The sequence below is a fragment of the Coenobita brevimanus genome, chromosome 80, assembly GCF_032717465.1.
Source record: "Coenobita brevimanus isolate Jiangsu-jjx chromosome 80, ASM3271746v2, whole genome shotgun sequence".
Lineage (NCBI taxonomy): Eukaryota > Metazoa > Arthropoda > Malacostraca > Decapoda > Coenobitidae > Coenobita > Coenobita brevimanus.
Window position 1 is genome coordinate 1840926 of NC_137033.1, and position 13370 is coordinate 1854295.

The following is a 13370-nucleotide window of genomic DNA, read 5'->3' on the forward strand; positions in this document are numbered from 1 at the left end:
TCTATTGTATTTTGTTTTCTCTTGGAGGGAACTGTTACTGCGGGCTCATGGCCTTTGGTTCCTTCTTCTTCGCATAAAAAAAAAAAAAAAACAATCACCCGCCCACACCCGCTCCTGTCCACCTTCACTCACCCACACGCAACCCTACCCTTCCCACACATCTACACCTTTCATGTCCACTACACCCATCCATACTCTTCCCCTTGAGCCTTCCACTCATTCACACTCTCCTCTCTTCCCCACCACTCACCCACCACACCCTTTCCCCTCTGCTCCCAGTTAATTACACCATTCCTTCCCTCCCTCCCTCAACCCGCACCGTACCACACCTTGTATCTCCCTCTGGTGTCACTCAGCTTCTACCTCTTCCACCCCATGCACCAAAATTCTTCTCCTTTCCATTTTATTCATCCACACACACACACTCCTCAATCACAGTGCGTACTAAGAGTCAGCAAGATTTCCAGCTCTGTCTCATTAATTTCGCGTTTTAGATACAGACACATAAATAAAAGCACAGAAACACAGGCCGAGGAGGATAGACCAAGTAGATCCTAATACACAGTCAGTGAATAGTGCCTTAAATAAGATTCAGCCAGACGTCGAGCCCGTCCCATACCCTTCACAGATTTAGATACAGAAACGTGAGTAGGAGAAAAAACACTGGCATAGATAGGGCAGACTAAGTAAAATTTAATATATATCCAAGAAGTAGTGCCTAAAATGAAAGGTTCCGCTCCATGTCCATCCCCTTGTCTCATCCTGCAGGGCATTTCATGGATTTATATACGGTAATAAATATGAAGCCATTTATATAAGCGAAGACAGGGTGGACAAAGCAGAACCATTTATATCGCCTAATAAGAGGATACAATGCCAAGGTTAAACGTAATATCCGAACCCGCCTGACGTAAGTATAAAAAAGAATTTCACATAATGTCTAACTCTAAGTTCATCATGCTTTGAAAGGTTTAGAAGCATTGCCATTAACTGGAAAAACAGCTGAACGTTATTGAAAGGTTTAGAAGCAGTGCCATTGATGGGAGAAAACACTGAATAGTGTAATGTCGTACATTCAGAGGTTTAGAAGCAGTGCCGTTAATAGGAGAAAAACACTGAACAGTGTAACATCGTGCTTTGAGAGGTTATTTGAGCCAGTGTGCGTGCAGTCTTTCCTTGCTTGTACAGCATCTATTCACTTGTTCTCTGTTAGGTGACGGTGTTGATGCTGGGTAACAGAGAAATAGAAACAGTTGTTTCCTACATCATTTTTGGTCTGGTCTTCTCCATGTTTCCTTATGATACCCTGCGTGATTATACAGAGAAAGCGAGGCCACACGAGGATAGATCAGGGAGAGAAGAGAGGTAGGAAAAGCTAGTACTGTGGTTAGACTAAGGGATGTATAAAGAACAGACTCCTCACAACCACACCAGTCCACATTAACCTATATGGAAAAAAAAATCATCGTATACTTATAAATGGTTGGAGGGGGGTGAGTAAAAATCCTAAAACGAGCTATAAGGGATAAATAACTGTGAAACCATCTAAGTGGAAAGGTGGTTTTAGAGTGAGAGGAGGGAACGGTGCTCATTTTGGTTAAAATATAAACTGTTTTTAGTTGCAGTTACCACGGATGAACTCTTGGATTGAGCATCTTGTAATACGTTATAGAGACAGTGCTAGAGATGCTTGTGGGTCTTTTTGTCTTGGCCACCATAGATGAACCCTCAAGGTTAGGCGTCAGGCAGAGGCTAGAGGGAAGACAGATTTTTTCCCCTCACCCAGCCCAGTTCCCAGAAAGACGTAATCGGAAAATGGATAATGTGGCGTTGAGGCGGTTAATGGGTGGTGTAATAGTAAGTAATTATGGCAGTGTGGCGGCGGCAGGGTTATTAGAGCCAGTAATTATCCTCCCCTCGGCACACCTTACCCTAGTTAAGAAGGTTGAAGGCTGAGGTGAGGTTGGGGTGAGTTGTGCAGGAGAAGTTTATGGTATAGTATTATATATATATAATATATATATATATAAATGAATTACTCTCCTGCCGCCCCTGGTGAACTTTACTGTATAGTGGGTATACAGTCCCCTCTCCAACCGGAAGTATTCAGTGTGTGTGTGTGTGTGTGTGTGTGTGTTTCAAATATCAGTATCCCATTCAGTCCTGGAAAAAAATGTGAAATTTTTGTTACACTTATATTATTCATTCCTTTCACACAAAGTATACCACACGCAGTGATCACCACCATTACTGTACTAAGGAATTATAAAAATACGAGAATATTATAATTATTAGGCCTAACTAAAAAAATTTCGTTGAGAATTCGACTCATGAATAATAGCAAAGAAAAAAAAATTCATGTCAGCAAAACCAAAAATGAAAAAAGGTGTTGATAAGCAATATGCATTCTTCTTGTAGTGTCATTTTCACTGTGGTTATCAGTATACCGCAAAAAAGCTTGCATCTGTGTCACCGTCACCCGACATGGTGACTTGCCATCCAGCTAAACTCAAAATTTAGTCAAATGACTAAAATCTGCGCTTGACATTATTACTGTCATAAGCTGGCAACAAGGAAAAGTACACTGAGCTTAATCTGTATGTGTTTCTTTATATGCAAAGTAAAATAAGTAATTATAATACTTCGGACACACCTAAAGGATCGCTGAATGATGCACACACACACTTGTCACCAGGCTAACCATGAGACAGACTGGCGTAGTGTTTACCATATTGATGCTTCATTTTCGTTGGTTAGCTGAGAAGCATGGCCGACTTAGGCAGCCAATTATAATTCAGCATCCTGGTCGGTACAATTCTGAAGACCACAGCTTCCCACTCTACCCAAAGCGGGATTATTAAAGTGCTCAGTATATCATGATCCACATACAAACTGAAATGTAACAAATACGTTAATGGCGTACGCCACTGTTTCTTTTCTTTAAAAAGGTTGCTGGTAGTGAAGTTCGACTTGCCACGGCCAAGTATTACACAATTAGAGGCTGAAATTTTTAACGAATTTCGGTAAAGTATCAGAATGGCAGTGTAATTTGAGCCAGAAAAGTTGAGAAATTTACAGAAAATATTTCAGATCAGAAGTGTTCATGATATTTCCCCACCTCTGTCTCCACCTTGGAACCTTATAGTAAAAAAAAAATATATATTGGCTTCTGAAAAAGGGGAGGCGTACGCTTCTCACGCCCCCCCCCCCCCCCTGGATCCGGGCCTGCAGTGGTTTAGGATGCACTGGAGGGACAGCATTTACGGTACTTATTTAGGCGTTAGAAGAGCAATATATTGGGGAAAATGCGTTGTCTTATGACACGGAATTTCGTGGCTAGATTTGGCTAAGCAGAAAGACAGGCGATCACTAAAGACCATCCAGATTGTGTACAGTGGTGCAAAGCTGCTGTTCATTTTAACAGTTTCTCCAATGCGGAGCTTCACATGAGGGAAGAAGCGATGTGATTAGATACCCAACAGGAGCTTTTTCTCAGTTATGCAGACGGCCGGAGCAGCACGGGGAGAAATGAGATTATATAGTGGCGCCCTTCAGTATAGTCCTCTTGACCCAGCACTAACACCACTGCCATGCCTAAGTACACACCGTTAACAAAGGCCGAACACATTTAACACCACTGCTAAACCTAACGACACACCGTTAACAAAGCGCTAACATTAACACCACTACCATAACTAAATAGCCACCGTTAACAAAGCCCTGTCCTCTGTTAAACCCGTTTCATTTTCTTTATACACAAGGTGGTTTACTAACACCTTATAAATACCTACGTGCTTTGGGGTCTCTAGCCAATGACCTATTCCCGAGTGAAAATGGTTGCATGTCCTTGACCTTGGTTAGCCCTCAACTTATATTTTGTTTGTGTCTAGAACCAGCGCGAGATGGAAAAGGATAAGGAATGGAAATAAAGGGAAGGGAAGGGAAGGAAAGGAAAGGAGAGGAAAGGAAATGAAGGGAAAGGAAGGGGAAGAATGGAGTGGAATGGGAAGGGAGGGAAGGGAATGGGAAAGAGTAGGAAAGGGAACGAATGGGAAAGAAATGAGAACGGAAGGGAAGCGAAGGGAAACGAAGGGCATGGGTGGGAAAAGAAGGGAAGGGAAGGCCACACTCTCGCCATTATCAAACAGGTTCACCCACCCGATGGTTTAAAGAGATAACTGTATTATCTCTGGGCTCTTACGGGCTTATCACTCATTAATTGTTCCACTAGAGCAATTAACAGCCTGATTTACATATATGTGAAGCTGTAATTAAAATCCATTACGTGTTCAGAGGTAAAAGGGATCTGTATCTTCCACGTTTGTCTTTTCCATACATTACCTCAGTGTCATAACATTTCCTTGTGTCCTAATGTATGTACCGTACCAGCGTCACAAATGCCATCTCACCTGTTGGTACACTTCCTTCCTTCCTCCCTCTCTCTCTTAGCGTTCACTTCCTTCTCTCTTCTGGCTTTCCCACTTTCCTTGGCATTTTTTCTCCCATTATTTCCTCCCCAACCCTTCCTGTCTCTTTGCATCGCATGTCTTCATCTCGCTCACGTCTCCTTCTCCATGACTATACTGATTTGAGTTTTACAGTGTGTGTGTGTGTGTGTGTGTGTGTGTGTGTGTGTGTGTGTGTTGAGGGAGGGGATTTTTACTGATGTCTGTTACTATCTTTCAGATTACCAAGCCAGATGTGCTCCTTTTTTACAGGTTCCCAGCAACTTCAGAGCCAGTTTTGTTCACGTAGTACTATTTAACTGATAAAAGTGTATGATAGAGGGGGTGGATGCGAGGCGGGGAAATGAGGAGGAAAGGGAAGAGAACCGATACGGTGAACTGAAGCTGAATAGTTGAGGGTTGACTGTACAAGGGAAGGTGTCAGAAGAAAGACGGGAGTGTTAAGAGTGTATCTTCTCTTCATTAAGTTTTGCATCTTTTTCCGCTCTTCCTTTCGTCTGTTGCCATACCCATTCTATCTACTTCATCTCTCTCTCTCTCTCTCTCTCATATTTATCACATTCGCTTAGCTTCTTTGTATATATTTCTTCTCATATGTTTTCGTAATCTGCTGATTCAGTTGAGTCCTTGTTTCAGTCAACTTGTTTTTTTTCTTCGTGACCACTTTTCCCACTAGGCTGCTTCCCTCCCTCCCTTTTTTTAATACGTGAAAGACGAACGGACGGCCATTGAAACAAACTCTTTCGCATTGTTCCAGTAGGCTACACAGATTTGGTCGGCGTTGTATTCTTTGGTCAAACTAGAGGCTTTTGGTGCCATACTCCATCTCTAGAACATTGTTAAGCCGTGTGTGTACAGTAGGGTCATTATTTCCTCGACCAGTTGGGGCCTGGTGTGGGCCCTGGTCTTGCAGCTGGCATGAGAGAGTGAGATAATAAAACTCCATATTTTGCTTTAATTTTGCCGAACTCATTAGTCTCCCTTCAGCACCAGGACCGAGTAAATGTCAGTCAGTGTATTCAGCAGGTAAATAGAGTAAGTCCTGGTTTTGGCGAGGGTGTGACGGGAGTGTGGCGTGCATGCGTGGCCAGACTAATAAAGCCGTAATGCACCACCCACGTATCTTAATTACTGCCATAACTTAATGCCAGTGATGCAGGTGAGGCCCCACTGATGAATTCTAGGCATGTTTCATATCAGTGTGTTCATCAGCCGTGATGCCTTTTAAGACATGAAGGGTAGCGAGGCAAGTACAGAGCACGCGCGCACGCATATACGTACCCACACACCCATTCCAACGCACGCACGCACGTGCGCGCACACACACACACACACACACACACACACACACACACACACACACACACACACACACACACACACACACACACACACACACACACACAATATTGTCCCATGTAAATTATTTTTGCTTATTCAGAGGGCGAACTTGAGTTTGTCGTATTGGTCAAGACCCAACGGTTTTATCACAGCTGAGTGTCCCACTGACTATTAAGGCACTTTTAGCTTGTCTGTTTAACTCTACTTCGTCCATTTTAATTAGGCGTTGGAAAAATGACAGCCAGATGGCAGAGTACAGGGTAACATGGAAGCCATTCGTTTGTGCCCGTCTCTTGCAGGATTAAGGCATCTGGCAATAATAAAATTACCATCTCTGTATCTTGAAAGCAGAGTTGTAACAATAGATCACGAGATTAACAATTTAATATGGTGCTAGTCACAGAGAAATGCTGTAGAAGAATGGTAAGCCATATGTATGTCCCTTGATGCGGTGATGTGTAATTTTCGATTTGTTTTGTAACTGTTTTGTGTTGGTGTGTTGCTACACTTATTAAACTGCCAGGTATCTAATCATGTTTTAGCCTCAACCTTGGGAAGGTGGGCGCAGTTGGCAGCGAGAAGGTGAATGCATTAGCTTATTACTTCTACCGGTATGTGCCTTATTTATGATGTGAGGTAATGTGAGGTGAGGTGAGTTAAGACAAGGCTGGCTGTGCAGATAAGGTGGCTACAATTTAGATCACTCAGTACCTCAGTACCTGTGTGTCATGTATAAAGTGAGATGCGGCACGATGTAATGGAGTGAGGTAAGGTGAGGTGAGGTGCGATGAGGATAGGTTGGCAATGTTGAAGGTGACTGCCAGTGAGATCGCTTTATATCCGTGTTATTTTGAGTGTGAGTTGAGATGGGGTGAAGTGAGGTGAGGTCAGGTGAGGCTGGCTGAGTAGACGTACCGTACATTATTCATACTACAACTGGGCGATATTATACAGCTTAGGGGAAGGCCTCTTGTTCTGAAGGGATTAATGGAGTGCATTTAGAATCTGTTCCTTTCACTGCCAGACGTCTCTCCTTAGCTGAATAATATGAATAAAGTGAAAATACGTATCATGGTAAAAGGAAAAGTTTTAAGTATGGTGAAATGAGCGAGATGGAAGGAATATTGTGGCCAAGACGGAACCAGATTCAGAGAGTGGTGGAGTACCGTTTATGAGGCAGAGTGTTTTGTCACGGGAGGAGGGATAGTTTAGTGAGAAGAAACCGTGCCTAATGAAAGTCTGTCATGTCTGGCGAGAATGTCAAGTTCATGTAACACGCTTGAGTCAAGACTTTTACTAAAACTGAACAAGTCACTTCACTCGAATAGTGAAACCTAAGATGAAGTTATAAATCTAAAAGGCAAAGTTAGTCTTCATGAATTACGTAAGGGAAAAGTTTGAAGTATGTTGAGAAGTACCTGTTGGTTTTACTCAGGCACGGACATTATGATTAAGCCATTTTGTAACCAGTCCAGCAAGAGTATTATAATTCCCCGGTAATATTTCCTGCCTGTTTGCCACTTTGTCTCGCCATTGTTCCCTCTATCAGCATTTAAAAAAAAAAAAAAAAAAAAAAAAAAAAAAAAAAAATTTCAGTAAAGTACTATATCTCCTGGCCAGAAAAAAACCGTCACAAAATCTCATGACTGGACGAGTTGTCAAAATGGATAGGTTGTTGTGCTCGTCATATCCTGCAGTGCTGACCATAGTCTGAAATTAAACATAGGAGGTGGCAGTTGATGTGGTAGTCAAGGAAGTTTCCCTGTAGCGATGACCAGTTTGTGAATGTCAGCGTGAAAGATGGCGGTAGGTGTTCTAATTGAGAAAGCAGTCTTGTAAGTTCGTTGCTCGTAAATTAAGTTCTGATATTGGAAGTGAAAACGATGTAAGGGTTTTGTTTAATGTTTCTTGCTGTACAGTAACTTAGTGCCTACTTCGTCTGAGTTCTCTCTCTCTCTCACACACACACACACACACACACACACACACACACACACACACACACACACACACACACACACACACACACACACACACACACACACACACACACACACACACACACACACACACACACACACACACACACACACACACACACACACACACACACACACACACGTCACTGTGCATGAAAATGAACACACCGCCAATTAGGCTTCAACACCCACTGTTCATCCACCTGAATATGTAGTGGGTTTGTTGGGGAGGGGGGAGGAGGAGCAGGATTAGTGGGATATTGATGGGGCCCAAGCACGTAGGAAGAGATGGGGGGATGGATGGGTGATGATGGATAGATGAATTAAAGGAGAGACTGATGATAGATGAAAAGATGGAAGATTAGTTGATGAGGCGACGGGGAATGAAAGGTAAAAGTGAAGATGGATATTGAGGAAGAAAAGGGAGTGTAAAAGACAGAGGGATCGAGGAAAAGAAGGGGAGTGAAGGTAAGAATTGATGGGAAGAAAAATGAGTCGGGGAGTATAAAGGTAATGCTAGAAGAGTATGAGTTTGGGTGAAGAAGAGATATGGGAGAGACGAAAGAGGAACTGGAGCAGAAAGTGAAAATAGGCGAAAGGGGAAGGGAAAAAGAGGAAGGCTAGGTAATAATGCAATATCTGAGAGAAATTATTGTTAAGTGATGAGTAAGGAATGGAGGACAATAAAGAAACGGTCTTAACTTCATTAAATGTAAATATAAGGGAAGACGAAGAGAGGTGGGAAAGAGGTTGCGGTTGATAGTGAAGGCAAGGAAAGGTGGACTGGGAACCAACAAAGGATGTGATAGGAATGAGAGGATAGTGATTGCAACGGGATAGCATGGGTTGACTATAAGACTAAGGAACAGATACCGTACATAGATTAGGAATGTTGCAACCCAACCACATTATCATGATGTAATTAATGTTGCTACCCTTGTCAGTTTAGGAAAACCTTTTTGTCCCCTGGTAATTCGGGATCCGAGACCGTATAAGGGAGCAGAGAGAGAAAGAGAAAAGTGGGGGGGGGGTGAGATGATTACGGGCGAGCGAACGAAGCGATGTTTACGTTCAGCCGAGAAATGAGAGGCCAAAGACACTGCTCGACCTCGATGGTTTTCAGAGGCTAATTACTTTTCCACGGTGTGAGATAGAGAAGAGATTCTTTCAGCAGGTAGTAGATACGTTCAATTTTTTTTTTTTTTTTTTTTTTTTTTTTTTTTTACTCAAGAGACCAAAGGAAACCTCTTGGAATCCCAGCTCTCCAAGGGAATGTACCGAGGGCATCAGTTGACATGTACCACTATGAAATCGAATTAAAAAATATTTTTTGTCGTAACACTATGTTTTCATGCATTAATTCTAACAGTTAAATATTGGATATTCGTTGATGATTTTACATGAACGTTTTTCCTATGTTTAGGGGGTAAAATCACCAAAGGTAATCGCCCCATTTTGGGGTTTTATCATTTGATCAATAGCCAAGCGTTTACCGACGTAGATCGTTGACACGGCAAGTCGAGAGCAGAGTATTGAACATTGCGAGTGTGATAAATGTTACGACGCCACACTACTGTATATGCACATCCAGAGAGAAATCGTGAGAAAGAGAAAACGTGAGAAAGTAAATATTTTAACTCATTTATTCTTCTGTTATTATTCAGCTACCTCACCAGAATTGTCGAAGGTTTACACCATGATGAAATTATGATGGTAGGCTTATGTACAATCCCTCGCTCGCTCGTCACGCGCTCACAAAACGCACTTTACTGGTATACAGGAATCGGTGAGAATAGGTGACTGTAGACTCTTTCCATCTTTACATCTCCAAGCACGAAAATTCTCAAAGGCAATATTGAGCCAAGATAGCCACGGAGCCGATCACGTATGTAAACAAAGCTCTGAGGTATTGGGCTAGAGCTGATATCACGACAGTGGCCTGGAACACGAGAACTGGAAGACGGGTCACGGGGCCCGGAACACGAAAGCTGGAAAATAGCGCCTGGAACCAAGTGAGATGTGGAACACCGAACCATGGAAAGAATGGTCGGAACAGAGAACTTTGGAGGTAACGGGTAGAAAGAGAAGAGAAAAAGTGAGATAAGAAGCAAAGAAAAAAATGACGAGAAAGACAGGGAAGATGACTAGACCTAGATCAAGAGAGAAACTAGACATCATGAGAAAAAAAAAAACGCAGATTAACAATAAAAATTTTGACGAAACTTTGGACGAATGCAACACATAATAGTGAGGTAACTTAAAGCTAGGCTGTGTGTGTGTGTGTGTGTGTGTGTGTGTGTGTGTGCAGAAGTTAACAAAAATTGTAAAGGGGTGGAGGGGGACGAGATGTATTTGTATTAATGCTTGTCACCACCCAGGCATATCCTGTAGTCCCATCCTTTAGCCAGTCTGAAAAATGAAGGTTTAGTGACGCCACCTACAAAGACCGCACTGGTGTGTCCCCTCACCATAACCCGTGCATCCTTCATCCCACGACTCAGATTGGTGGTAATATGTATTTATTAACTATGTGTCCAGCACACAAGGACTGGGGTGTGGTGGGGGTCAAGAGGGCACAAACCACCAAAATATGCTCAAGTAATATTTGTCGTTTAGTGTTTCGCCTATTCTTACCAATACTGTTGGCAAAACTACAGCTTTTGCGGTATTGTGCGAGATTCCTGACATAAGAAATATATGAATAGGGGAGTATGCGACAATCCTAGTCAGAGAGGGGGGGATGGGGGGAGGGGAGGACTAGGAATGTACGATGGTTATTTGAGGCTTTTCAAGGTTCTTTTGAATGAGTCTTAGTTGCTTAAAATTATAGGTGCTACCGGGAAGATAAGGCCCCTCACCAAGCATGATATGATATAATAGAATTATCTATGAAAAGGCAGTATTGCCTTTTACAACTTGGGCCATTTATTCAAACTCATCTGGTCAGAAAATTGATCTTTAGTTAGAAATTCGTAGTAAAAGTGTTCTGTATCTTGTAATATTGCTGCCTAACCAGATAGTACCGTATGCAATCCCTACTCACTGACGTGTGGGATGTCCTTAGTACTAAGCTTCATATTAGACTCTCACAGTACTGTATTAGCTTATGTCCTAGACTTTCACTGCATTTGACTTTGGGTATTGTAAAAGATGTGGTTTGATCTGATAACACTCAGGCTTCTGTGACCCACTCCCTTGAATATTAACGTCTTTCTTTTGATGGAATAGACTACGAGAGTTGTCCCTAGTATGAGAAGGTTAGTTGTACCAGCATTAAACTCCCAGGCTTATGTGACTGTATTTAGCCTAATTAAATATTTTGGTGTTAGATGTAATAAATAAAAACGAGAATAGCCGACAATGGTAGATTAATAAACTGAATATAAACACACTGACAGGCTGACAGATGAGGATATAAAGGAGCGTTGTGGTGTGGATGTGGATGTGATAGGAAGCGTTAGGAGGAATAAACTGAGATGGTTTGGCCATGTGGAGAGGATGGAGGGTGAAAGACTGACGAAGAATGTGTATGTGAGTGAGGTGGAGGGGGGGAGAGGGAGGGGGAGGTCGAGGATGAGATGGAGGGATGGGGTGGAGAGGTATATGAGAGAGGAGGGTGTGAGTTGGGAGCAGGGCAGTGAAATGGCGGGGGACAGGGCGACGTGGAGGCGATTTGTTTGTGGCTACCCCGAACGGGATTGAGGCGTCTGGCAATAGATAGATAGAAACACACTGTCTGGCCCTGCGCTTACTACTATACTTTCAGGAACCCTGTTATTAGAGCGAGGTAGATGTGCTGAACCTTTTGCTTCCCTCGCCAACTTAACTAATAGCGTAGTATTTTAATTGTATATACTGGGAAGTAGATTTGGTCAGGTATTTGCACTCACCTGAACATGACCCTCCAGCCCACACCTGCGTTGCTCTGTTGACGACCTTTGTCACGGTAGTTGTTGGCTTGTTGATAGCATTTTTTTTTTTTTTGGCAACTCAGTTTTTCCTTTACATGAAAAATAAGAACTTGACTTAGTGGGAATCTTCCTGACGCAGACTAAGGTACTAAAGTCTTTATCGTAATTTGTCACAGCTTCTTGATCGACCGGTGGGTGCAGAAGCGTTCATTTTCGATGACAGCTACTTATACTGCGAAACCTGTAATTCTAGATAGAAATATGTAGATCATCATCATCATCATCATCATGCAAAGCTACTCTCATATTTATTTTAACGTTCATCTTCAGTCATAATCATCCTCTTCCCAGCCAATTCTTTACGCCCACCACACACACACACACACACACACACACACACACACACACACACACACACACACACACACACACACACACACACACACACACACACACACACACACACACACACACACACACACACGTAGTCATTAATTGCTGGCGCTGACGTATTTGTCGTATATCAGCCTGAACACAATGACTTGGCTCAGAGTGCACACAAACAAGGGGGGAATGTCGTAGGAGAGGGATGAGAGGAGGAAACTTGGGGAGTGAGGAAAGAGAGGAAAATGAGGTAAGGAAGAGGAAAACGAGACACAGTGAGGGATACGGGTAGAGGTGGCAAAAAGAGAGAGAAGTGTAAGAGAAGAGGAAACAGGAATAGTAAGGGAGGAGAAACGTGTAAAGTAGAAGATAGAATGAAAGAAGAGGGAGCTCTCTCTCTCTCTCTCTCTCTCTCTCTCTCTCTCGGGCCGGTACTATTCTCATCGGCTAAGGAACCTCCCTAACGTCTTTTTCTAAGCGATTTACTTTCCCCACCGATATCAACCACCCGTATCCCAAAGCAAATCGCTAAGGAAGTGGTGCTAGGGAGCATCCTTATCCAACGAGAATATGAGCCAAGGACGTCTTTATTCTAGTATATTGTTGCCACTTCCAGAGAATTATTCTTTTTCAATTTAGGGAAGCGATGTAGTTGTGACAGGATAAATAAATTAAATATCTAATACACCGATTTTAAAAAATTTCCCCTCAGCTAAATTAAATAGTTTATAGGTGGCCAGAACAAAATAATAGATGTCACTGGAATTGTTGATGCTAATGATGATGTTGCTTAGCCCTGCTCTGTCTGGCCGAACAAACCCGTCGACCACAGGTAAGCAACTGCTACTGTGGGACCTTCCTACAAGCACAGTGCAATACACACACAATGTTAGGATCTGGAACTCTTTGTGGTAGACAGCGCCTCACCAGGGTCGAACTAAGATCCTTTCCCACGGCAACCTGCAGGGACATAGGAGAAGTTTGTCTCCCAAGTGGACGCCGCAACTGCTTCACCCAAGGTACACAGCGCCACCACGTGTAGGCTCTTCTTCACCGCACGTCATTGAAGTGAAGAGATTAGGTTATGGGGCTTTAACCACACAATACAAGTAGACATTGTGATCGTCAGTTTCTGTGAGTGTATGTATGTATGTATTTAGGTAGATAACACTATCTCATGAATGTCTGATACGATCTGGATCAAACTTAACACATTCATTGTACTTGGGGATACGATAGGATTCACTTGGTGCAGATCAATTAAAAGTAAATGTCATGGGTCAAAGCTA